Source organism: Phalangium opilio, unplaced genomic scaffold (assembly GCF_054372755.1).
Source record: "Phalangium opilio isolate 3A_F unplaced genomic scaffold, DU_Popi_V2 ptg001170l_1, whole genome shotgun sequence".
Taxonomy (NCBI): domain Eukaryota; kingdom Metazoa; phylum Arthropoda; class Arachnida; order Opiliones; family Phalangiidae; genus Phalangium; species Phalangium opilio.
Genome location: NW_028324255.1, coordinates 4,302,267 through 4,326,493, shown reverse-complemented (window position 1 = coordinate 4,326,493; position 24,227 = coordinate 4,302,267). Strand labels below are relative to the sequence as shown.

The window sequence follows — 24,227 nt, the reverse complement described above, 5'->3', positions numbered from 1 at the left end:
GGCTGTTAACCGAAAGGTTGGTGGTTCGAGCCCATCCGGGAGCGGTGTTGTGAGGTCTCAGTTGTGACGTAAAAAGTCAAAGTTTTTCCACAATACCTGACAACCATTGAATTTCTGAGCTTCCGTGGCTCAATGGTTAGCGCGTTCGGCTGTTAACTGAAAGGTTGGTGGTTCGAGCCCATCCGGGAGCGGTGTTGTGAAGTCTCAGATGTGACGTAAAAAGTCAAAGTTTTTCCACAATACCTGAAGACGATATAATTTTGGGCTTCCGTTGCGCAATGGTTATCGCGTTCATCTGTTAACCGAAAGGTTGGTGGTTCGAGCCCTTCCGGGAGCGGTGTTGTGAGATCTCAAAAGTAACGTAAAAAGCCAAAGTTTTTCCACAATACCTGACATCAATTTAAATTCTAAGCTTCCTTGGCGCAATGCTTAGTGCGCTCGACTGTTAACCGAAAGGTTGGTGGTTCGAGCCCACCCGGGAGCGGAGTTGTGAGGCCTCAAATGTGACGTAAAAAGTCAAAGTTTTCCCACAATACCTGACGAACATTTATTTTTTCGGCTTCCGTGGCGCAATGGTTAGCGCATTCGGCTGTTAACCGAAAGGTTGGTGGTTCGAGCCCATCCCGGAGTGGTGTTATGAGATCTCAGATGTGACGTAAAAAGTCAAAGTTTTTCCACAATACCTGACGACGATATAATTTTTGGGCTTCCGTTGCGCAATGGTTATCGCGTTCATCTGTTAACCGAAAGGTTAGTGGTTCGAGCCCACCCGGGAGCGGTGTTGTGAGATCTCAAAAGTAACGTAAAAAGCCAAACTTTTTCCACAATACCTGACAACATTTTAAATTCTAAGCTTCCATTGCGCAATGCTTAGTGCGTTCGGCTGTTATCCGAAAGGTCGGTGGTTCGAGCCCATCCGGGAGCGGTGTTTTGAGGCCTCAGATGTGACGTATAAAGTCAAAGTTTTCCCACAATACCTGACGAACGTTTATTTTTTGGGCTTCCGTGGCGCAATGGTTAGCGCATTCGGCTGTTAACCGAAAGGTTGGTGGTTCGAGCCCATCCCGGACCGGTGTTGTGAGATCTCAGACGTGACGTAAAAAGTCAAAGTTTTTCCACAATACCTGACGACGATATAATTTTTGGGCTTCCGTTGCGCAATGGTTATCGCGTTCATCTGTTAACCGAAAGGTTGGTGGTTCGAGCCCTCCCGGGAGCGGTGTTGTGAGATCTCAAAAGTAACGTATAAAGCCAAAGTTTTTCCACAATACCTGACAACATTTTAAATTCTAAGCTTCCATTGCGCAATGCTTAGTGCGTTCGGCTGTTAACCGAAAGGTCGGTGGTTCGAGCCCATCCGGGAGCGGTGTGGTGAGGCCTCAAATGTGACGTAAAAAGTCAAAGTTTTCCCACAATACCAACGAACGTTTATTTTTTGGGCTTCCGTGGCGCAATGGTTAGCGCATTCGGCTGTTAACCGAAAGGTTGGTGGTTCGAACCCATCCCGGAGCGGTGTTGTGAGATCTCAGACGTGACGTAAAAAGTCAAAGTTTTTCCACAATACCTGACGACGATATAATTTTTGGGCTTCCGTTGCGCAATGGTTATCGCGTTCATCTGTTAACCGAAAGGTTGGTGGTTCGAGCCCTCCCGGGAGCGGTGTTGTGAGATCTCAAAAGTAACGTATAAAGCCAAAGTTTTTCCACAATACCTGACAACATTTTAAATTCTAAGCTTCCGTGGCGCAATGCTTAGTGCGTTCGGCTGTTAACCGAAAGGTTGGTGGTTCGAGCCAATCCGGGAGCGGTGTTGTGAGGTCTCAGATGTGACGTAAAAAGTCAAAGTTTTTCCACAATACCTGACAACCATTTAATTTCTGAGCTTCCGTGGCTCAATGGTTAGCGCGTTCGGCTGTTAACTGAAAGGTTGGTGGTTCGAGCCCATCCGGGAGCGGTGTTGTGAGATCTCAAATGTAACGTGAAAGTCAAAGTTTTTCCACAATACCTGACAACAATTTAAATTCTAAGCTTCCTTGACGCAAGGCTTAGTGCGTTCATCTGTTAACCGAAAGGTTGGTGGTTCGAGCCCTTCCGGGAGCGGTGTTGTGATATCTCAAAAGTAACGTAAAAAGCCAAAGTTTTTCCACAATACCTGACAACAATTTAAATTCTAAGCTTCCTTGGCGCAATGCTTAGTGCGCTCGGCTGTTAACCGAAAGGTTGGTGGTTCGAGCCCATCCGGGAGCGGTGTTGTGAGGTCTCAGATGTGACATAAAAAGTCAAAGTTTTTCCACAATACCTGACAACCATTGAATTTCTGAGCTTCCGTGGCTCAATGGTTAGCGCGTTCGGCTGTTAACTGAAAGGTTGGTGGTTCGAGCCCATCCGGGAGCGGTGTTGTGAAGTCTCAGATGTGACGTAAAAAGTCAAAGTTTTTCCAGAATACCTGACGACGATATAATTTTGGGCTTCCGTTGCGCAATGGTTATCGCGTTCATCTGTTAACCGAAAGGTTGGTGGTTCGAGCCCACCCGGGAGCGGTGTTGTGAGATCTCAAAAGTAACGTACAAAGCCAAACTTTTTCCACAATACCTGACAACATTTTAAATTCTAAGCTTCCATGGCGCATTCTTAGTGCGTTCGGCTGTTAACCGAACTGTCGGTGGTTCGAGCCCACCCGGGAGCGGAGTTGTGAGGCCTCAGATGTGACGTAAAAAGTCAAAGTTTTCCCACAATACCTGACGAACATTTATTTTTTCGGCTTCCGTGGCGCAATGGTTAGCGCATTCGGCTGTTAACCGAAAGGTTGGTGGTTCGAGCCCATCCCGGAGTGGTGTTATGAGATCTCAGATGTGACGTAAAAAGTCAAAGTTTTTCCACAATACCTGACGACGATATAATATTTGGGCTTCCGTTGCGCAATGGTTATCGCGTTCATCTGTTAACCGAAAGGTTGGTGGTTCGAGCCCACCCAGGAGCGGTGTTGTGAGATCTCAAAAGTAACGTAAAAAGCCAAAGTTTTTCCACAATACCTGACAACATTTTAAATTCTAAGCTTCCATGGCGCAATGCTTAGTGCGTTCGGCTGTTAACCGAAAGGTGTGTGGTTCGAGCCCACCCGGGAGCGGTGTTGTGAGATCTCAAATGTAACGTAAAAAGTCAAAGTTTTTCCACAATACCTGACGAACATTTATTTTTTCGGCTTCCGTGGCGCAATGGTTAGCGCATTCGGCTGTTAACCGAAAGGTTGGTGGTTCGAGCCCATCCCGGAGCGGTGTTATGAGATCTCAGATAAGACGTAAAAAGTCAAAGTTTTTCCACAATACCTGACGACGATATAATTTTTGGGCTTCCGTTGCGCAATGGTTATCGCGTTCATCTGTTAACCGAAAGGTTGGTGGTTCGAGCCCACCCAGGAGCGGTGTTGTGAGATCTCGAAAGTAACGTAAAAAGCCAAAGTTTTTCCACAATACCTGACAACATTTTAAATTCTAAGCTTCCATGGCGCAATGCTTAGTGCGTTCGGTTGTTAACCGAAAGGTGTGTGGTTCGAGCCCACCCGGGAGCGGTGTTGTGAGATCTCAAATGTAACGTAAAAAGTCAAAGTTTTTCCACAATACCTGACGAACATTTATTTTTTCGGCTTCCGTGGCGCAATGGTTAGCGCATTCGGCTGTTAACCGAAAGGTTGGTGGTTCGAGCCCATCCCGGAGCGGTGTTATGAGATCTCAGATAAGACGTAAAAAGTCAAAATTTTTCCACAATACCTGACGACGATATAATTTTTGGGCTTCCGTTGCGCAATGGTTATCGCGTTCATCTGTTAACCGAAAGGTTGGTGGTTCGAGCCCACCCAGGAGCGGTGTTGTGAGGCCTCAGATGTGACGTAAAAAGTCAAAGTTTTTCCACAATACCTGACAACCATTTAATTTCTGAGCTTCCGTGGCTCAATGGTTAGCGCGTTCGGCTGTTAACCGAAAGGTTGGTCTTTCGAGCCCACCCGGGAGCGGTGTTGTGAGATCTGAAATGTAACGTGAAAAGTCAAAGTTTTTCTACAATACCTGACAACATTTTAAATTCTAAGCTTCCGTGGCGCAATGCTTAGTGCGTTCGGCTGTTAACCGAAAGGTTGGTGGTTCAAGCCCATCCGGGAGCGGTGTTGTGAGGTCTCAGATGTGTCGTAAAAAGTCAAAGTTTTTCCACAATACCTGACAACCATTGAATTTCTGAGCTTCCGTGGCTCAATGGTTAGCGCGTTCGGCTGTTAACTGAAAGGTTGGTGGTTCGAGCCCATCCGGGAGCGGTGTTTTGAGGTCTCAGATGTGACGTAAAAAGTCAAAGTTTTTCCACAATACCTGACGACGATATAATTTTTGGGCTTCCGTTGCGCAACGGTTATCGCGTTCATCTGTTAACCGAAAGGTTGGTGGTTCGAGCCCACCCGGGAGCGGTGTTGTGAGATCTCAAACGTAACGTAAAAAGCCAAAGTTTTTCCACAATACCTGACCACATTTTAAATTCTAAGCTTCCATGGCGCATTCTTAGTGCGTTCGGCTGTTAACCGAAATGTCGGTGGTTCGAGCCCACCCGGGAGCGGAGTTGTGAGGCCTCAGATGTGACGTAAAAAGTCAAAGTTTTCCCACAATACCTGACGAACATTTATTTTTTCGGCTTCCGTGGCGCAATGGTTAGCGCATTCGGCTGTTAACCGAAAGGTTGGTGGTTCGAGCCCATCCCGGAGTGGTGTTATGAGATCTCAGATGTGACGTAAAAAGTCAAAGTTTTTCCACAATACCTGACGACGATATAATTTTAGGGCTTCCGTTGCGCAATGGTTATCGCGTTCATCTGTTAACCGAAAGGTTGGTGGTTCGAGCCCACCCAGGAGCGGTGTTGTGAGATCTCAAAAGTAACGTAAAAAGCCAAAGTTTTTCCACAATACCTGACAACATTTTAAATTCTAAGCTTCCATGGCGCAATGCTTAGTGCGTTCGGCTGTTAACCGAAAGGTCGGTGGTTCGAGCCCAACCGGGAGCGGTGTTGTGAGGCCTCAGATGTGACGTAAAAAGTCAAAGTTTTTCCACAATACCTGACAACCATTTAATTTCTGAGCTTCCGTGGCTCAATGGTTAGCGCGTTCGGCTGTTAACCGAAAGGTTGGTCTTTCGAGCCCACCCGGGAGCGGTGTTGTGAGATCTGAAATGTAACGTGAAAAGTCAAAGTTTTTCTACAATACCTGACAACATTTTAAATTCTAAGCTTCCGTGGCGCAATGCTTAGTGCGTTCGGCTGTTAACCGAAAGGTTGGTGGTTCAAGCCCATCCGGGAGCGGTGTTGTGAGGTCTCAGATGTGTCGTAAAAAGTCAAAGTTTTTCCACAATACCTGACAACCATTGAATTTCTGAGCTTCCGTGGCTCAATGGTTAGCGCGTTCGGCTGTTAACTGAAAGGTTGGTGGTTCGAGCCCATCCGGGAGCGGTGTTTTGAGGTCTCAGATGTGACGTAAAAAGTCAAAATTTTTCCACAATACCTGACGACGATATAATTTTTGGGCTTCCGTTGCGCAACGGTTATCGCGTTCATCTGTTAACCGAAAGGTTGGTGGTTCGAGCCCACCCGGGAGCGGTGTTGTGAGATCTCAAACGTAACGTAAAAAGCCAAAGTTTTTCCACAATACCTGACCACATTTTAAATTCTAAGCTTCCATGGCGCATTCTTAGTGCGTTCGGCTGTTAACCGAAATGTCGGTGGTTCGAGCCCACCCGGGAGCGGAGTTGTGAGATCTCAAATGTAACGTAAAAAGTCAAAGTTTTCCCACAATACCTGACGAACAATTTGTACTCTTTCCTCGAATAGGGGGAAAAATGACCGGGGGATTTTGTCATGAGAGAGCGGGGATTTTGTAAGTTTTCAAAAATGGGGGATTATGACCGGGGTTCTTTTGTCTTGGGGGTATTTAGTCCGTATACCCTCTTTTTTGCATTTCCTGTTACGGGGGATTATTCGGTGTTTTATCTTTTAGTATAGAGTACGTATGCATTGTTAAAAATATTTTAAGGTACCGTATGAAATTCGCTATTGTTGTTCTCTTCAATATTTCATTTCGTTGTTTTTGTTCTCGATATTGTTGCACTTCGCTAACCTTGCTATCGCTATTATTGCATTTCACTGTTGTTGTTTTCGCTATTATTGCATTTCGCTATTGTGTGTTTCGACGAAATCAACACGCATTTTCAGCATTCGACATTTTATTTTCGATATTTTGACCTGATACCCTCACGCCACCGCTCCGGGATGGGCTCGAACTAACAACCTTTCGGATAATAGCCGAACGCGCTAACCATTGCGCCACGGAAGCTCAGAAATTCAATGGTTGTCAGGTATTTTGGAAAACCCTAGACAATTTAAGCTACATCTGAGACCCACAACACCTCTCCCGGATGGGCTCGAACTAACAACCTTTCGGTTAACAGCCGAACGCGCTAACCATTGCACCACGGAAGCCCAAAAATTAAATGGTCGTCAAGTATTGCTGAAAAACTTATGACTTTTTACGCTACATCTGAGACCCCACAACACCTGTCCTGGGTGAGCTTGAACCACCAACCTTTCGGTTAACAGCTGAACGCGCTAACCATTGCGCCACGGAAGCCAAAAATTAGATGTTCGTCAGGTATTGTGGAAAAACAATGACTTTTTACGTTACATCTGAGACCTCACAACACCGCTCCCGGATGGGCTCGAACTAACAACCTTTCGGTTAACAGCCGAACGCGCTAACCATTGCACCACGGAAGCCCAAAAATTAAATGATCGTCAAGTATTGTTGAAAAACTTTGGCTTTTTACGTTACATTTGATATCTCACAACACCGCTCCCGGGTGGGCTCGAACCACCAACCTTTCGGTTAACAGCCGAACGCGATAACCATTGCGCAACGGAAGCCCAAATATTAAATGTTCGCCTGGTATTGTGGAAAAACCCTGAATTTTTACGTTACATCTGAGACCTCACAACACCGCTCCCGGATGGGCTCGAACTAACAACCTTTCGGTTAACAGCCGAACGCGCTAACCATTGCACCACGGAAGCCCAAAAATTAAATGGTAGTCAAGTATTGTTGAAAACTTTGGCTTTTTACGTTACATTTGATATCTCACAACACCGCTCCCGGGTGGGCTCGAACCACCAACTTTTCGGTTAACAGCCGAACGCGCTAACCATTGAGCCACGGAAGCTCAGAAATTAAATGGTTGTCAGGTATTGTGGAAAACTTATGACTTTTTACGCTACATCTGAGACCCCACAACATCTCTCCCGGGTGGGCTTGACCCACCAACCTTTCGGTTAATAGCCGAACGCGCTAACCATTGAGCCACGGAAGCTCAGAAATTAAATGGTTGTCAGGTATTGTGGAAAACTTATGACTTTTTACGCTACATCTGAGACCCCACAACACCGCTCCCGGATGGGCTCGAACCACCAACCTTTCGGTTAACAGCTGAACGCGCTAACCTTTACGCCACGGAAGCCCAAAAATTAGATATTCGTCAGGCATTGTGGAAAAACAAAGACTTTTTACGTCACATCTGAGACCTCACAACACCGCTCCCGGATGGGCTCGAACCACCAACCTTTCGGTTAACAGCCGAAAGCGCTAACCATTGCGCCACGGAAGCCCAAAAATTAAATGTTCGTCTGGTATTGTGCAAAAACACTGACTTTTTACGTTACATCTGAGACGTCACAACACCGCTCCCGGGTGGGCTCGAACCACCAACCTTTCGGTTAACAGCCGAACGCGCTAACCATTGCGCCACGGAAGCTCAGAAATTCAATGGCTGTCAGGTATTGTGGAAAACTTATGACTTTTTACGCTACATCTGAGACCCCACAACACCTGTCCTGGGTGAGCTTGAACCACCAACCTTTCGGTTATCAGCTGAACGCGCTAACCATTGCGCCACGGAAGCCAAAAATTAGATGTTCGTCAGGTATTGTGGAAAAACAATGACTTTTTACGTTACATCTGAGACCTCACAACACCGCTCCCGGATGGGCTCGAACTAACAACCTTTCGGTTAACAGCCGAACGCGCTAACCATTGCACCACGGAAGCCCAAAAATTAAATGATCGTCAAGTATTGTTGAAAAACTTTGGCTTTTTACGTTACATTTGATATCTCACAACACCGCTCCCGGGAGGGCTCGAACCACCAACCTTTCGGTTAACAGCCGAACGCGATAACCATTGCGCAACGGAAGCCCAAATATTAAATGTTCGCCTGGTATTGTGGAAAAACCTTGAATTTTTACGTTACATCTGAGACCTCACAACACCGCTCCCGGATGGGCTCGAACTAACAACCTTTCGGTTAACAGCCGAACGCGCTAACCATTGCACCACGGAAGCCCAAAAATTAAATGGTAGTCAAGTCTTGTTGAAAACTTTGGCTTTTTACGTTACATTTGATATCTCACAACACCGCTCCCGGGTGGGCTCGAACCACCAACTTTTCGGTTAACAGCCGAACGCGCTAACCATTGAGCCACGGAAGCTCAGAAATTAAATGGTTGTCAGGTATTGTGGAAAACATATGACTTTTTACGCTACATCTGAGACCCCACAACATCTCTCTTTCCGGGTGGGCTTGACCCACCAACCTTTCGGTTAATAGCCGAACGCGCTAACCATTGAGCCACGGAAGCTCAGAAATTAAATGGTTGTCAGGTATTGTGGAAAACTTATGACTTTTTACGCTACATCTGAGACCCCACAACACCGCTCCCGGATGGGCTCGAACCACCAACCTTTCGGTTAACAGCTGAACGCGCTAACCTTTACGCCACGGAAGCCCAAAAATTAGATATTAGTCAGGCATTGTGGAAAAACAAAGACTTTTTACGTCACATCTGAGACCTCACAACACCGCTCCCGGATGGGCTCGAACCACCAACCTTTCGGTTAACAGCCGAACGCGCTAGCCATTGCGCCACGGAAGCCCAAAAATTAAATGTTCGTCTGGTATTGTGCAAAAACACTGACTTTTTACGTTACATCTGAGACGTCACAACACCGCTCCCGGGTGGGCTCGAACCACCAACCTTTCGGTTAACAGCCGAACGCGGTAACCATTGCGCCACGGAAGCTCAGAAATTCAATGGCTGTCAGGTATTGTTGAAAACTTATGACTTTTTACGCTACATCTGAGACCCCACAACACCTGTCCTGGGTGAGCTTGAACCACCAACCTTTCGGTTAACAGCCGAACGCGATAACCATTGCGCAACGGAAGCCCAAATATTAAATGTTCGCCTGGTATTGTGGAAAAACCCTGAATTTTTACGTTACATCTGAGACCTCACAACACCGCTCCCGGATGGGCTCGAACTAACAACCTTTCGGTTAACAGCCGAACGCGCTAACCATTGCACCACGGAAGCCCAAAAATTAAATGGTAGTCAAGTATTGTTGAAAACTTTGGCTTTTTACGTTACATTTGATATCTCACAACACCGCTCCCGGGTGGGCTCGAACCACCAACTTTTCGGTTAACAGCCGAACGCGCTAACCATTGAGCCACGGAAGCTCAGAAATTAAATGGTTGTCAGGTATTGTGGAAAACTTATGACTTTTTACGCTACATCTGAGACCCCACAACATCTCTCCCGGGTGGGCTTGACCCACCAACCTTTCGGTTAATAGCCGAACGCGCTAACCATTGAGCCACGGAAGCTCAGAAATTAAATGGTTGTCAGGTATTGTGGAAAACTTATGACTTTTTACGCTACATCTGAGACCCCACAACACCGCTCCCGGATGGGCTCGAACCACCAACCTTTCGGTTAACAGTTGAACGCGCTAACCTTTCCGCCACGGAAGCCCAAAAATTAGATATTCGTCAGGCATTGTGGAAAAACAAAGACTTTTTACGTCACATCTGAGACCTCACAACACCGCTCCCGGATGGGCTCGAACCACCAGCCTTTCGGTTAACAGCCGAACGCGCTAACCATTGCGCCACGGAAGCCCAAAAATTAAATGTTCGTCTGGTATTGTGCAAAAACACTGACTTTTTACGTTACATCTGAGACGTCACAACACCGCTCCCGGGTGGGCTCGAACCACCAACCTTTCGGTTAACAGCCGAACGCGCTAACCATTGCGCCACGGAAGCTCAGAAATTCAATGGCTGTCAGGTATTGTGGAAAACTTATGACTTTTTACGCTACATCTGAGACCCCACAACACCTGTCCTGGGTGAGCTTGAACCACCAACCTTTCGGTTAACAGCTGAACGCGCTAACCATTGCGCCACGGAAGCCAAAAATTAGATGTTCGTCAGGTATTGTGGAAAAACAATGACTTTTTACGTTACATCTGAGACCTCACAACACCGCTCCCGGATGGGCTCGAACTAACAACCTTTCGGTTAACAGCCGAACGCGCTAACCATTGCACCACGGAAGCCCAAAAATTAAATGATCGTCAAGTATTGTTGAAAAACTTTGGCTTTTTACGTTACATTTGATATCTCACAACACCGCTCCCGGGTGGGCTCGAACCACCAACCTTTCGGTTAACAGCCGAACGCGATAACCATTGCGCAACGGAAGCCCAAATATTAAATGTTCGCCTGGTATTGTGGAAAAACCTTGAATTTTTACGTTACATCTGAGACCTCACAACACCGCTCCCGGATGGGCTCGAACTAACAACCTTTCGGTTAACAGCCGAACGCGCTAACCATTGCACCACGGAAGCCCAAAAATTAAATGGTAGTCAAGTCTTGTTGAAAACTTTGGCTTTTTACGTTACATTTGATATCTCACAACACCGCTCCCGGGTGGGCTCGAACCACCAACTTTTCGGTTAACAGCCGAACGCGCTAACCATTGAGCCACAAAAGCTCAGAAATTAAATGGTTGTCAGGTATTGTGGAAAACATATGACTTTTTACGCTACATCTGAGACCCCACAACATCTCTCCCGGGTGGGCTTGACCCACCAACCTTTCGGTTAATAGCCGAACGCGCTAACCATTGAGCCACGGAAGCTCAGAAATTAAATGGTTGTCAGGTATTGTGGAAAACTTATGACTTTTTACGCTACATCTGAGACCCCACAACACCGCTCCCGGATGGGCTCGAACCACCAACCTTTCGGTTAACAGCTGAACGCGCTAACCTTTACGCCACGGAAGCCCAAAAATTAGATATTCGTCAGGCATTGTGGAAAAACAAAGACTTTTTACGTCACATCTGAGACCTCACAACACCGCTCCCGGATGGGCTCGAACCACCTACCATTCGGTTAACAGCCGAACGCGCTAACCATTGCGCCACGGAAGCCCAAAAATTAAAAGTTCGTCTGGTATTGTGCAAAAACACTGACTTTTTACGTTACATCTGAGACGTCACAACACCGCTCCCGGGTGGGCTCGAACCACCAACCTTTCGGTTAACAGCCGAACGCGCTAACCATTGCGCCACGGAAGCTCAGAAATTCAATGGCTGTCAGGTATTGTGGAAAACTTATGACTTTTTACGCTACATCTGAGACCCCACAACACCTGTCCTGGGTGAGCTTGAACCACCAACCTTTCGGTTAACAGCTGAACGCGCTAACCATTGCGCCACGGAAGCCAAAAATTAGATGTTCGTCAGGTATTGTGGAAAAACAATGACTTTTTACGTTACATCTGAGACCTCACAACACCGCTCCCGGATGGGCTCGAACTAACAACCTTTCGGTTAACAGCCGAACGCGCTAACCATTGCACCACGGAAGCCCAAAAATTAAATGATCGTCAAGTATTGTTGAAAAACTTTGGCTTTTTACGTTACATTTGATATCTCACAACACCGCTCCCGGGTGGGCTCGAACCACCAGCCTTTCGGTTAACAGCCGAACGCGCTAACCATTGCACCACGGAAGCCCAAAAATTAAATGTTCGTCTAGTATTGTTGAAAACTTTGGCTTTTTACGTTACATTTGATATCTCACAACACCGCTCCCGGGTGGGCTCGAACCACCAACTTTTCGGTTAACAGCCGAACGCGCTAACCATTGAGCCACGGAAGCTCAGAAATTAAATGGTTGTCAGGTATTGTGGAAAACTTATGACTTTTTACGCTACATCTGAGACCCCACAACATCTCTCCCGGGTGGGCTTGACTCACCAACCTTTCGGTTAATAGCCGAACGCGCTAACCATTGAGCCACGGAAGTTCAGAAATTAAATGGTTGTCAGGTATTGTGGAAAACTTATGACTTTTTACGCTATATCTGAGACCCCACAACACCGCTCCCGGATGGGCTCGAACCACCAACCTTTCGGTTAACAGCTGAACGCGCTAACCTTTACGCCACGGAAGCCCAAAAATTAGATATTAGTCAGGCATTGTGGAAAAACAAAGACTTTTTACGTCACATCTGAGACCTCACAACACCGCTCCCGGATGGGCTCGAACCACCAACCTTTCGGTTAACAGCCGAACGCGCTAGCCATTGCGCCACGGAAGCCCAAAAATTAAATGTTCGTCTGGTATTGTGCAAAAACACTGAATTTTTACGTTACATCTGAGACGTCACAACACCGCTCCCGGGTGGGCTCGAACCACCAACCTTTCGGTTAACAGCCGAACGCGGTAACCATTGCGCCACGGAAGCTCAGAAATTCAATGGCTGTCAGGTATTGTTGAAAACTTATGACTTTTTACGCTACATCTGAGACCCCACAACACCTGTCCTGGGTGAGCTTGAACCACCAACCTTTCGGTTAACAGCTGAACGCGCTAACCATTGCGCCACGGAAGCCAAAAATTAGATGTTCGTCAGGTATTGTGGAAAAACAATGACTTTTAACGTTACATCTGAGACCTCACAACACCGCTCCCGGATGGGCTCGAACTAACAACCTTTCGGTTAACAGCCGAACGCGCTAACCATTGCACCACGGAAGCCCAAAAATTAAATGATCGTCAAGTATTGTTGAAAAACTTTGGCTTTTTACGTTACATTTGATATCTCACAACACCGCTCCCGGGTGGGCTCGAACCACCAACCTTTCGGTTAACAGCCGAACGCGATAACCATTGCGCAACGGAAGCCCAAATATTAAATGTTCGCCTGGTATTGTGAAAAAACCCTGAATTTTTACGTTACATCTGAGACCTCACAACACCGCTCCCGGATGGGCTCGAACTAACAACCTTTCGGTTAACAGCCGAACGCGCTAACCATTGCACCACGGAAGCCCAAAAATTAAATGGTAGTCAAGTATTGTTGAAAACTTTGGCTTTTTACGTTACATTTGATATCTCACAACACCGCTCCCGGGTGGGCTCGAACCACCAACTTTTCGGTTAACAGCCGAACGCGCTAACCATTGAGCCACGGAAGCTCAGAAATTAAATGGTTGTCAGGTATTGTGGAAAACTTATGACTTTTTACGCTACATCTGAGACCCCACAACATCTCTCCCGGGTGGGCTTGACACACCAACCTTTCGGTTAATAGCCGAAGGCGCTAACCATTGAGCCACGGAAGCTCAGAAATTAAATGGTTGTCAGGTATTGTGGAAAACTTATGACTTTTTACGCTACATCTGAGACCCCACAACACCGCTCCCGGTTGGGCTCGAACCACCAACCTTTCGGTTAACAGCTGAACGCGCTAACCTTTACGCCACGGAAGCCCAAAAATTAGATGTTCGTCAGGCATTGTGGAAAAACACCGACTTTTTACGTTACATCTGAGACCTCACAACACCGCTCCCGGATGGGCTCGAACCACCAACCTTTCGGTTAACAGCCGAACGCGCTAACCATTGCGCCACGGAAGCCCAAAAATTAAATGTTCGTCTGGTATTGTGCAAAAACACTGACTTTTTACGTTACATCTGAGACCTCACAACACCGCTCCCGGGTGGGCTCGAACCACCAACCTTTCGGTTAACAGCCGAACGCGCTAACCATTGCGCCACGGAAGCTCAGAAATTCAATGGCTGTCAGGTATTGTTGAAAACTTATGACTTTTTACGCTACATCTGAGACCCCACAACACCTGTCCTGGGTGAACTTGAACCACCAACCTTTCGGTTAACAGCTGAACGCGCTAACCATTGCGCCACGGAAGCAAAAATTAGATGTTCGTCAGGTATTGTGGAAAAACAATGACTTTTTACGTTACATCTGAGACCTCACAACACCGCTCCCGGATGGGCTCGAACTAACAACCTTTCGGTTAACAGCCGAACGCGCTAACCATTGCACCACGGAAGCCCAAAAATTAAATGGTCGTCAAGTATTGTTGAAAAACTTTGGCTTTTTACGTTACATTTGATATCTCACAACACCGCTCCCGGGTGGGCTTGAACCACCAACTTTTCGGTTAACAGCCGAACGCGCTAACCATTGAGCCATGGAAGCTCAGAAATTAAATGGTTGTCAGGTATTGTGGAAAACTTATGACTTTTTACGCTACATCTGAGACCCCACAACATCGCTCCCGGATGGGCTCGAACCACCAACCTTTCGGTTAACAGCTGAACGCGCTAACCTTTACGCCACGGAAGCCCAAAAATTAGATGTTCGTCAGGCATTGTGGAAAAACACCGACTTTTTACGTTACATCTGAGACCTCACAACACCGCTCCCGGATGGGCTCGAACTAACAACCTTTCGGTTAACAGCCGAACGCGCTAACCATTGCACCACGGAAGCCCAAAAATTAAATGGTCGTCAAGTATTGTTGAAAAACTCTGGCTTTTTACGTTACATTTGATATCTCACAACACCGCTCCCGGGTGGGCTCGAACCACCAACCTTTCGGTTAACAGCTGAACGCGCTAAACTTTACGCCACGGAAGCCCAAAAATTAGATGTTCGTCAGGCATTGTGGAAAAACACCGACTTTTTACGTTACATCTGAGACCTCACAACACCGCTCCCGGATGGGCTCGAACCACCAACATTTCGGTTAACAGCCGAACACGCTAACCATTGTGCCACGGAAGCTCAGAAATTCAATGGCTGTCAGGTATTGTGGAAAACTTGTGACTTTTTACGCTACATCTGAGACCCCACAACACCTGTCCTGGGTGAGCTTGAACCACCAACCTTTCGGTTAACAGCTGAACGCGCTAACCATTGCGCCACGGAAGCCAAAAATTAGATGTTCGTCAGGTATTGTGGAAAAACAATGACTTTTTACGTTACATCTGAGACCTCACAACACCGCTCCCGGATGGGCTCGAACTAACAACCTTTCGGTTAACAGCCGAACGCGCTAACCATTGCACCACGGAAGCCCAAAAATTAAATGATCGTCAAGTATTGTGCAAAAACACTGACTTTTTACGTTACATCTGAGACGTCACAACACCGCTCCCGGGGGGGCTCGAACCACCAACCTTTCGGTTAACAGCCGAACGCGCTAACCATTGCGCCACGGAAGCTCAGAAATTCAATGGCTGTCAGGTATTGTGGAAAACTTATGACTTTTTACGCTACATCTGAGACCCCACAACACCTGTCCTGGGTGAGCTTGAACCACCAACCTTTCGGTTAACAGCTGAACGCGCTAACCATTGCGCCACGGAAGCCAAAAATTAGATGTTCGTCAGGTATTGTGGAAAAACAATGACTTTTAACGTTACATCTGAGACCTCACAACACCGCTCCCGGATGGGCTCGAACTAACAACCTTTCGGTTAACAGCCGAACGCGCTAACCATTGCACCACGGAAGCCCAAAAATTAAATGATCGTCAAGTATTGTGCAAAAACACTGACTTTTTACGTTACATCTGAGACGTCACAACACCGCTCCCGGGGGGGCTCGAACCACCAACCTTTCGGTTAACAGCCGAACGCGCTAACCATTGCGCCACGGAAGCTCAGAAATTCAATGGCTGTCAGGTATTGTGGAAAACTTATGACTTTTTACGCTACATCTGAGACCCCACAACACCTGTCCTGGGTGAGCTTGAACCACCAACCTTTCGGTTAACAGCTGAACGCGCTAACCATTGCGCCACGGAAGCCAAAAATTAGATGTTCGTCAGGTATTGTGGAAAAACAATGACTTTTTACGTTACATCTGAGACCTCACAACACCGCTCCCGGATGGGCTCGAACTAACAACCTTTCGGTTAACAGCCGAACGCGCTAACCATTGCACCACGGAAGCCCAAAAATTAAATGATCGTCAAGTATTGTTGAAAAACTTTGGCTTTTTACGTTACATTTGATATCTCACAACACCGCTCCCGGGTGGGCTCGAACCACCAGCCTTTCGGTTAACAGCCGAACGCGCTAACCATTGCACCACGGAAGCCCAAAAATTTAATGTTCGTCTTGTATTGTTGAAAACTTTGGCTTTTTACGTTACATTTGATATCTCACAACACCGCTCCCGGGTGGGCTCGAACCACCAACTTTTCGGTTAACAGCCGAACGCGCTAACCATTGAGCCACGGAAGCTCAGAAATTAAATGGTTGTCAGGTATTGTGGAAAACTTATGACTTTTTACGCTACATCTGAGACCCCACAACACCGCTCCCGGATGGGCTCGAATCACCAACCTTTCGGTTAACAGCTGAACGCGCTAACCTTTACGCCACGGAAGCCCAAAAATTAGATATTAGTCAGGCATTGTGGAAAAACAAAGACTTTTTACGTCACATCTGAGACCTCACAACACCGCTCCCGGATGGGCTCGAACCACCAACCTTTCGGTTAACAGCCGAACGCGCTAGCCATTGCGCCACGGAAGCCCAAAAATTAAATGTTCGTCTGGTATTGTGCAAAAACACTGACTTTTTACGTTACATCTGAGACGTCACAACACCGCTCCCGGGTGGGCTCGAACCACCAACCTTTCGGTTAACAGCCGAACGCGGTAACCATTGCGCCACGGAAGCTCAGAAATTCAATGGCTGTCAGGTATTGTTGAAAACTTATGACTTTTTACGCTACATCTGAGACCCCACAACACCTGTCCTGGGTGAGCTTGAACCACCAACCTTTCGGTTAACAGCTGAACGCGCTAACCATTGCGCCACGGAAGCCAAAAATTAGATGTTCGTCAGGTATTGTGGAAAAACAATGACTTTTTACGTTACATCTGAGACCTCACAACACCGCTCCCGGATGGGCTCGAACTAACAACCTTTCGGTTAACAGCCGAACGCGCTAACCATTGCACCACGGAAGCCCAAAAATTAAATGATCGTCAAGTATTGTTGAAAAACTTTGGCTTTTTACGTTACATTTGATATCTCACAACACCGCTCCCGGGTGGGCTCGAACCACCAACCTTTCGGTTAACAGCCGAACGCGATAACCATTGCGCAACGGAAGCCCAAATATTAAATGTTCGCCTGGTATTGTGAAAAAACCCTGAATTTTTACGTTACATCTGAGACCTCACAACACCGCTCCCGGATGGGCTCGAACTAACAACCTTTCGGTTAACAGCCGAACGCGCTAACCATTGCACCACGGAAGCCCAAAAATTAAATGGTAGTCAAGTATTGTTGAAAACTTTGGCTTTTTACGTTACATTTGATATCTCACAACACCGCTCCCGGGTGGGCTCGAACCACCAACTTTTCAGTTAACAGCCGAACGCGCTAACCATTGAGCCACGGAAGCTCAGAAATTAAATGGTTGTCAGGTATTGTGGAAAACTTATGACTTTTTACGCTACATCTGAGACCCCACAACATCTCTCCCGGGTGGGCTTGACCCACCAACCTTTCGGTTAATAGCCGAACGCGCTAACCATTGAGCCACGGAAGCTCAGAAATTAAATGGTTGTCAGGTATTGTGGAAAACTTATGACTTTTTACGCTACATCTGAGACCCCACAACACCGCTCCCGGTTGGGCTCGAACCACCAACCTTTCGGTTAACAGCTGAACGCGCTAACCTTTACGCCACGGAAGCCCAAAAATTAGATGTTCGTCAGGCATTGTGGAAAAACACCGACTTTTTACGTTACATCTGAGACCTCACAACACCGCTCCCGGATGGGCTCGAACCACCAACCTTTCGGTTAACAGCCGAACGCGCTAACCATTGCGCCACGAAAGCCGAAAAATTAAATGTTCGTCTGGTATTGTGCAAAAACACTGACTTTTTACGTTACATCTGAGACCTCACAACACCGCTCCCGGGTGGGCTCGAACCACCAACCTTTCGGTTAACAGCCGAACGCGCTAACCATTGCGCCACGGAAGCTCAGAAATTCAATGGCTGTCAGGTATTGTTGAAAACTTATGACTTTTTACGCTACATCTGAGACCCCACAACACCTGTCCTGGGTGAGCTTGAACCACCAACCTTTCGGTTAACAGCTGAACGCGCTAACCATTGCGCCACGGAAGCCCAAAAATTAGATGTTCGTCAGGTATTGTGGAAAAACAATGACTTTTTACGTTACATCTGAGACCTCACAACACCGCTCCCGGATGGGCTCGAACTAACAACCTTTCGGTTAACAGCCGAACGCGCTAATCATTGCACCACGGAAGCCCAAAAATTAAATGGTCGTCAAGTATTGTTGAAAAACTTTGGCTTTTTACGTTACATTTGATATCTCACAACACCGCTTCCGGGTGGGCTCAAACCACCAACTTTTCGGTTAACAGCCGAACGCGCTAACCATTGAGCCACGGAAGCTCAGAAATTCAATGGTTGTCAGGTATTGTGGAAAAACTTTGACTTTTTACGTCACATCTCAGACCTCACAACACCGCTCCCGGGTGGTTTCGAACCACCGACCTTTCGGTTAACAGCCGAACGCACTAAGCATTGCGCCACGGAAGCTTAGAATTTAAAATGTTGTCAGGTATTGTGGAAAAACTTTGGCTTTTTACGTTACATTTGATATCTCACAACACCGCTCCCGGGTGGGCTCGAACCACCAACTTTTCGGTTAACAGCCGAACGCGCTAACCATTGAGCCACGGAAGCTCAGAAATTAAATGGTTGTCAGGTATTGTGGAAAACTTATGACTTTTTACGCTACATCTGAGACCCCACAACACCGCTCCCGGATGGGCTCGAACCACCAACCTTTCGGTTAACAGCTGAACGCGCTAACCTTTACGCCACGGAAGCCCACAAATTAGATGTTCGTCAGGCATTGTGGAAAAACACCGACTTTTTACGTTACATCTGAGACCTCACAACACCGCTCCCGGATGGGCTCGAACCACCAACTTTTCGGTTAACAGCCGAACGCGCTAGCCATTGAGCCACGGAAGCTCAGAAATTCAATGGTTGTCAGGTATTGTGGAAAAACTTTGTCTTTTTTCGTCACATCTGAGACCTCACAACACCGCTCCCGGGTGGTTTCGAACTACCGAACATTCGGTTAACAGCCGAACGCACTAACCATTGCGCCACGGAAGCCCAAAAATTAAACGTTCGTCAGGTATTGTGCAAAAACACTGACTTTTTACGTTACATCTGATACCTCACAACACCGCTCCCGGGAAGGCTCGAACCACCAACCTTTCGGTTAACAGCCGAACGCGATAACCATTGCGCAACGGAAGCCCAAATATTAAATGTTCGCCTGGTATTGTGGAAAAACCCTGAATTTTTACGTTACATCTGAGACCTCACAACACCGCTCCCGGATGGGCTCGAACTAACAAACTTTCGGTTAACAGCCGAACGCGCTAACCATTGCACCACGGAAGCCCAAAAATTAAATGGTCGTCTAGTATTGTTGAAAACTTTGGCTTTTTACGTTACATTTGATATCTCACAACACCGCTCCCGGGTGGGCACGAACCACCAACTTTTCGGTTAACAGCCGAACGCGCTAACCATTGAGCCACGGAAGCTCAGAAATTAAATGGTTGTCAGGTATTGTGGAAAACTTATGACTTTTTACGCTACATCTGAGACCCCACAACATCTCTCCCGGGTGGGCTTGACCCACCAACCTTTCGGTTAATAGCCGAACGCGCTAACCATTGAGCCACGGAAGCTCAGAAATTAAATGGTTGTCAGGTATTGTGGAAAACTTATGACTTTTTACGCTACATCTGAGACCCCACAACACCTGTCCTGGGTGAGCTTGAACCACCAACCTTTCGGTTAACAGCTGAACGCGCTAACCTTTACGCCACGGAAGCCCACAAATTAGATGTTCGTCAGGCATTGTGGAAAAACACCGACTTTTTACGTTACATCTGAGACCTCACAACACCGCTCCCGGATGGGCTCGAACCACCAACCTTTCGGTTAACAGCCGAACGCGCTAACCATTGCGCCACGAAAGCCCAAAAATTAAATGTTCGTCTGGTATTGTGCAAAAACACTGACTTTTTACGTTACATCTGAGACCCCACAACACCTGTCCTGGGTGAGCTTGAACCACCAACCTTTCTGTTAACAGCTGAACGCGCTAACCATTGCGCCACGGAAGCAAAAATTAGATGTTCGTCAGGTATTGTGGAAAAACAATGACTTTTTACGTTACATCTGAGACCTCACAACACCGCTCCCGGATGGGCTCGAACTAACAACCTTTCGGTTAACAGCCGAACGCGCTAACCATTGCACCACGGAAGCCCAAAAATTAAATGGTCGTCAAGTATTGTTGAAAAACTTTGACTTTTTACGCTACATCTGAGACCCCACAACATCGCTCCCGGATGGGCTCGAACCACTAACCTTTCGGTTAACAGCTGAACGCGCTAACCTTTACGCCACGGAAGCCCAAAAATTAGATGTTCGTCAGGCATTGTGGAAAAACACCGACTTTTTACGTTACATCTGAGACCTCACAACACCGCTCCCGGATGGGCTCGAACCACCAACCTTTCGGTTAACAGCCGAACGCGCTAACCATTGCGCCACGGAAGCTCAGAAATTCAACGGCTGTCAGGTATTGTTGAAAAACATGACTTTTTACGCTACATCTGAGACCCCACAACACCTGTCCTGGGTGTGCTTGAACCACCAACCTTTCGGTTAACAGCTGAACGCGCTAACCATTGCGCCACGGAAGCCAAAAATTAGATGTTCGTCAGGTATTGTGGAAAAACAATGACTTTTTACGTTACATCTGAGACCTCACAACACCGCTCCCGGATGGGCTCGAACTAACAACCTTTCGGTTAACAGCCGAACGCGCTAACCATTGCACCACGGAAGCCCAATAATTAAATGGTCGTCAAGTATTGTTGAAAAACTTTGGCTTTTTAAGTTACATTTGATATCTCACAACACCGCTTCCGGGTGGGCTCGAACCACCAACTTTTCGGTTAACAGCCGAACGCGCTAACCATTGAGCCACGGAAGCTCAGAAAATAAATGGTTGTCAGGTATTGTGGAAAACTTATGACTTTTTACGCTACATCTGAGACCCCACAACACCGCTCACGGATGGGCTCGAACCACCAACCTTTCGGTTAACAGCCGAACGCGATAACCATTGCGCAACGGAAGCCCAAAAATTAAATGGACGTCAGGTATTGTGGAAAAACTTTGACTTTTAACGTTACATCTGAGACCTCACAACACCGCTCCCGGATGGGCTCGAACTAACAACCTTTCGGTTAACAGCCGAACGCGCTAACCATTGCACCACGGAAGCCCAAAAATTAAATGGTCGTCAAGTATTGTTGAAAAACTTTGGCTTTTTACGTTACATTTGATATCTCACAACACCGCTCCCGGGTGGGCTCGAACCACCAACTTTTCGGTTAACATCCGAACGCGCTAACCATTGAGCCACGGAAGCTCAGAAAATAAATAATTGTCAGGTATTGTGGAAAACTTATGACTTTTTACGCTACATCTGAGACCCCACAACATCTCTCCCGGGTGGGCTCGAACCACCAACCTTTCGGTTAACAGCCGAACGCACTAAGCATTGAGCCACGGAAGCTCAGAAAATAAATGGTTGTGAGGTATTGTGGAAAACTTATGACTTTTTACGCTACATCTGAGACCCCACAACACCGCTCCCGGATGGGCTCGAACCACCAACCTTTCGGTTAACAGCCGAACGCGATAACCATTGCGCAACGGAAGCCCAAAAATTTAATGGACGTCAGGTATTGTGGAAAAACTTTGACTTTTTACGTTACATTTGATATCTCACAACACCGCTCCCGGGTGGGCTCGAACCACCAATCTTTCGGATAACAGCCGAACGCGCTAACCATTGAGCCACGGAAGCTCAGAAAATAAATAATTGTCAGGTATTGTGGAAAACTTATGACTTTTTACGCTACATCTGAGACCCCACAACATCTCTCCCGGGTGGGCTTGAACCACCAACCTTTCGGTTAACAGCCGAACGCGCTAACCATTGCGCCACGGAATCCCAAAAATTAAACGTTCGTCAGGTATTGTGCAAAAACACAGACTTTTTACGTTACATCTGAGACCTCACAACACCGCTCCCGGGTGGGCTCGAACGACCAACCTTTCGGTTAACAGCCGAACGCGCTAACCATTGAGCCACGGAAGCTCAGAAATTAAATGGTTGTCTGGTATTGTGGAAAAACTTTGACTTTTTACGTCACATCTGAGACCTCACAACACCGCTCCCGGATGGGCTCGAACCACCAACCTTTCGGTTAACAGCCGAACGCACTAAGCATTGCGCCACGGAAGCTTAGAATTTAAAATGTTGTCAGGTATTGTGGAAAAACTTTGACTTTTTACGCTACATCTGAGACCCCACAACACCTCTCCCGGGTGGGCTGGAACCACCAACCTTTCGGTTAACAGATGAACGCGATAACCATTGCGCAACGGAAGCCCAAAAATTGAACGTTCGTCAGGTATTGTGGAAAAACTTTGACTTTTTACGTTACATTTGAGATCTCTCAACACCGCTCCCGGGTGTGCTCGAACGACCAACCGTTCGGTTAACAAATGAACGCGATAACCATTGCGCAAAGGAAGCCCAAAAATTAAATGGTCTTCAGGTATTGTGGAAAAACTTTTATATTCTGGGTTACAGCTGACACCTCACAACACCGCTCCCGGATGGGCTCGAACCACCACCCTTTTGGTTAACAGCCGAACGCACTAAGCATTGCGCCACGGAAGCTTAAAATTTAAAATGTTGTCATGTATTGTGGAAAACTTATGACTTTTTACGCTACATCTGAGACCCCACAACACCTCTCCCGGGTTGGCTCGAACCACCAACCTTTCGGTTAACAGCCGAACGCACTAAGCATTGAGCCACGGAAGCTCAGAAAATAAATGGTTGTCAGGTATTGTGGAAAATTTATGACTTTTTACGCTACATCTGAGACCCCACAACACCGCTCCCGGATGGGCTCGAACCACCAACCTTTCGGTTAACAGCCGAACGCGATAACCATTGCGCAACGGAAGCCCAAAAATTTAATGGACGTCAGGTATTGTGGAAAAACTTTGACTTTTTACGTTACATCTGAGACCTCACAACACCGCTCCCGGATGGGCTCGAACTAACAACCTTTCGGTTAACAGCCGAACGCGCTAACCATTGCACCACGGAAGCCCAAAAATTAAATGGTCGTCAAGTATTGGTGAAAAACTTTGGCTTTTTACGTTACATTTGATATCTCACAACACCGCTCCCGGGTGGGCTCGAACCACCAATCTTTCGGTTAACAGCCGAACGCGCTAACCATTGAGCCACGGAAGCTCAGAAAGTAAATAATTGTCAGGTATTGTGGAAAACTTATGACTTTTTACGCTACATCTGAGACCCCACAACATCTCTCCCGGGTGGGCTTGAACCACCAACCTTTCGGTTAACAGCCGAACGCGCTAACCATTGCGCCACGGAATCCCAAAAATTAAACGTTCGTCAGGTATTGTGCAAAAACACTGACATTTTACGTTACATCTGAGACCTCACAACACCGCTCCCGGGTGGGCTCGAACGACCAACCTTTCGGTTAACAGATGAACGCGATAACCATTGCGCAACGGAAGCCCAAAAATTATATCGTCGTCAGGTATTGTGGAAAAACTTTGACTTTTTACGTCACATCTGAGACCTCACAACACCGCTCCTGGATGGGCTCGAACCACCAACCTTTCGGTTAACAGCCGAACGCGCTAACCATTGAGCCACGGAAGCTCAGAAATTCAATGGTTGTCAGGTATTGTGGAAAAACTTTGACTTTTTACGTCACATCTGAGACCTCACAACACCGCTCCCGGGTGGTTTCGAACTACCGAACA

The 24,227-nt window shown here is 47.0% G+C and overlaps 1 non-coding gene across 1 annotated transcript; it reads right to left on the bottom strand.

The window, feature by feature from the left end:
• Positions 1-6,284: 6,284 nt before the first annotated feature.
• Positions 6,285-6,357, bottom strand: TRNAN-AUU (transfer RNA asparagine (anticodon AUU)). Its single transcript has one exon. It is a non-coding gene; the product is annotated as a tRNA-Asn (tRNA).
• Between the last annotated feature and the right edge of the window lie 17,870 nt (positions 6,358-24,227).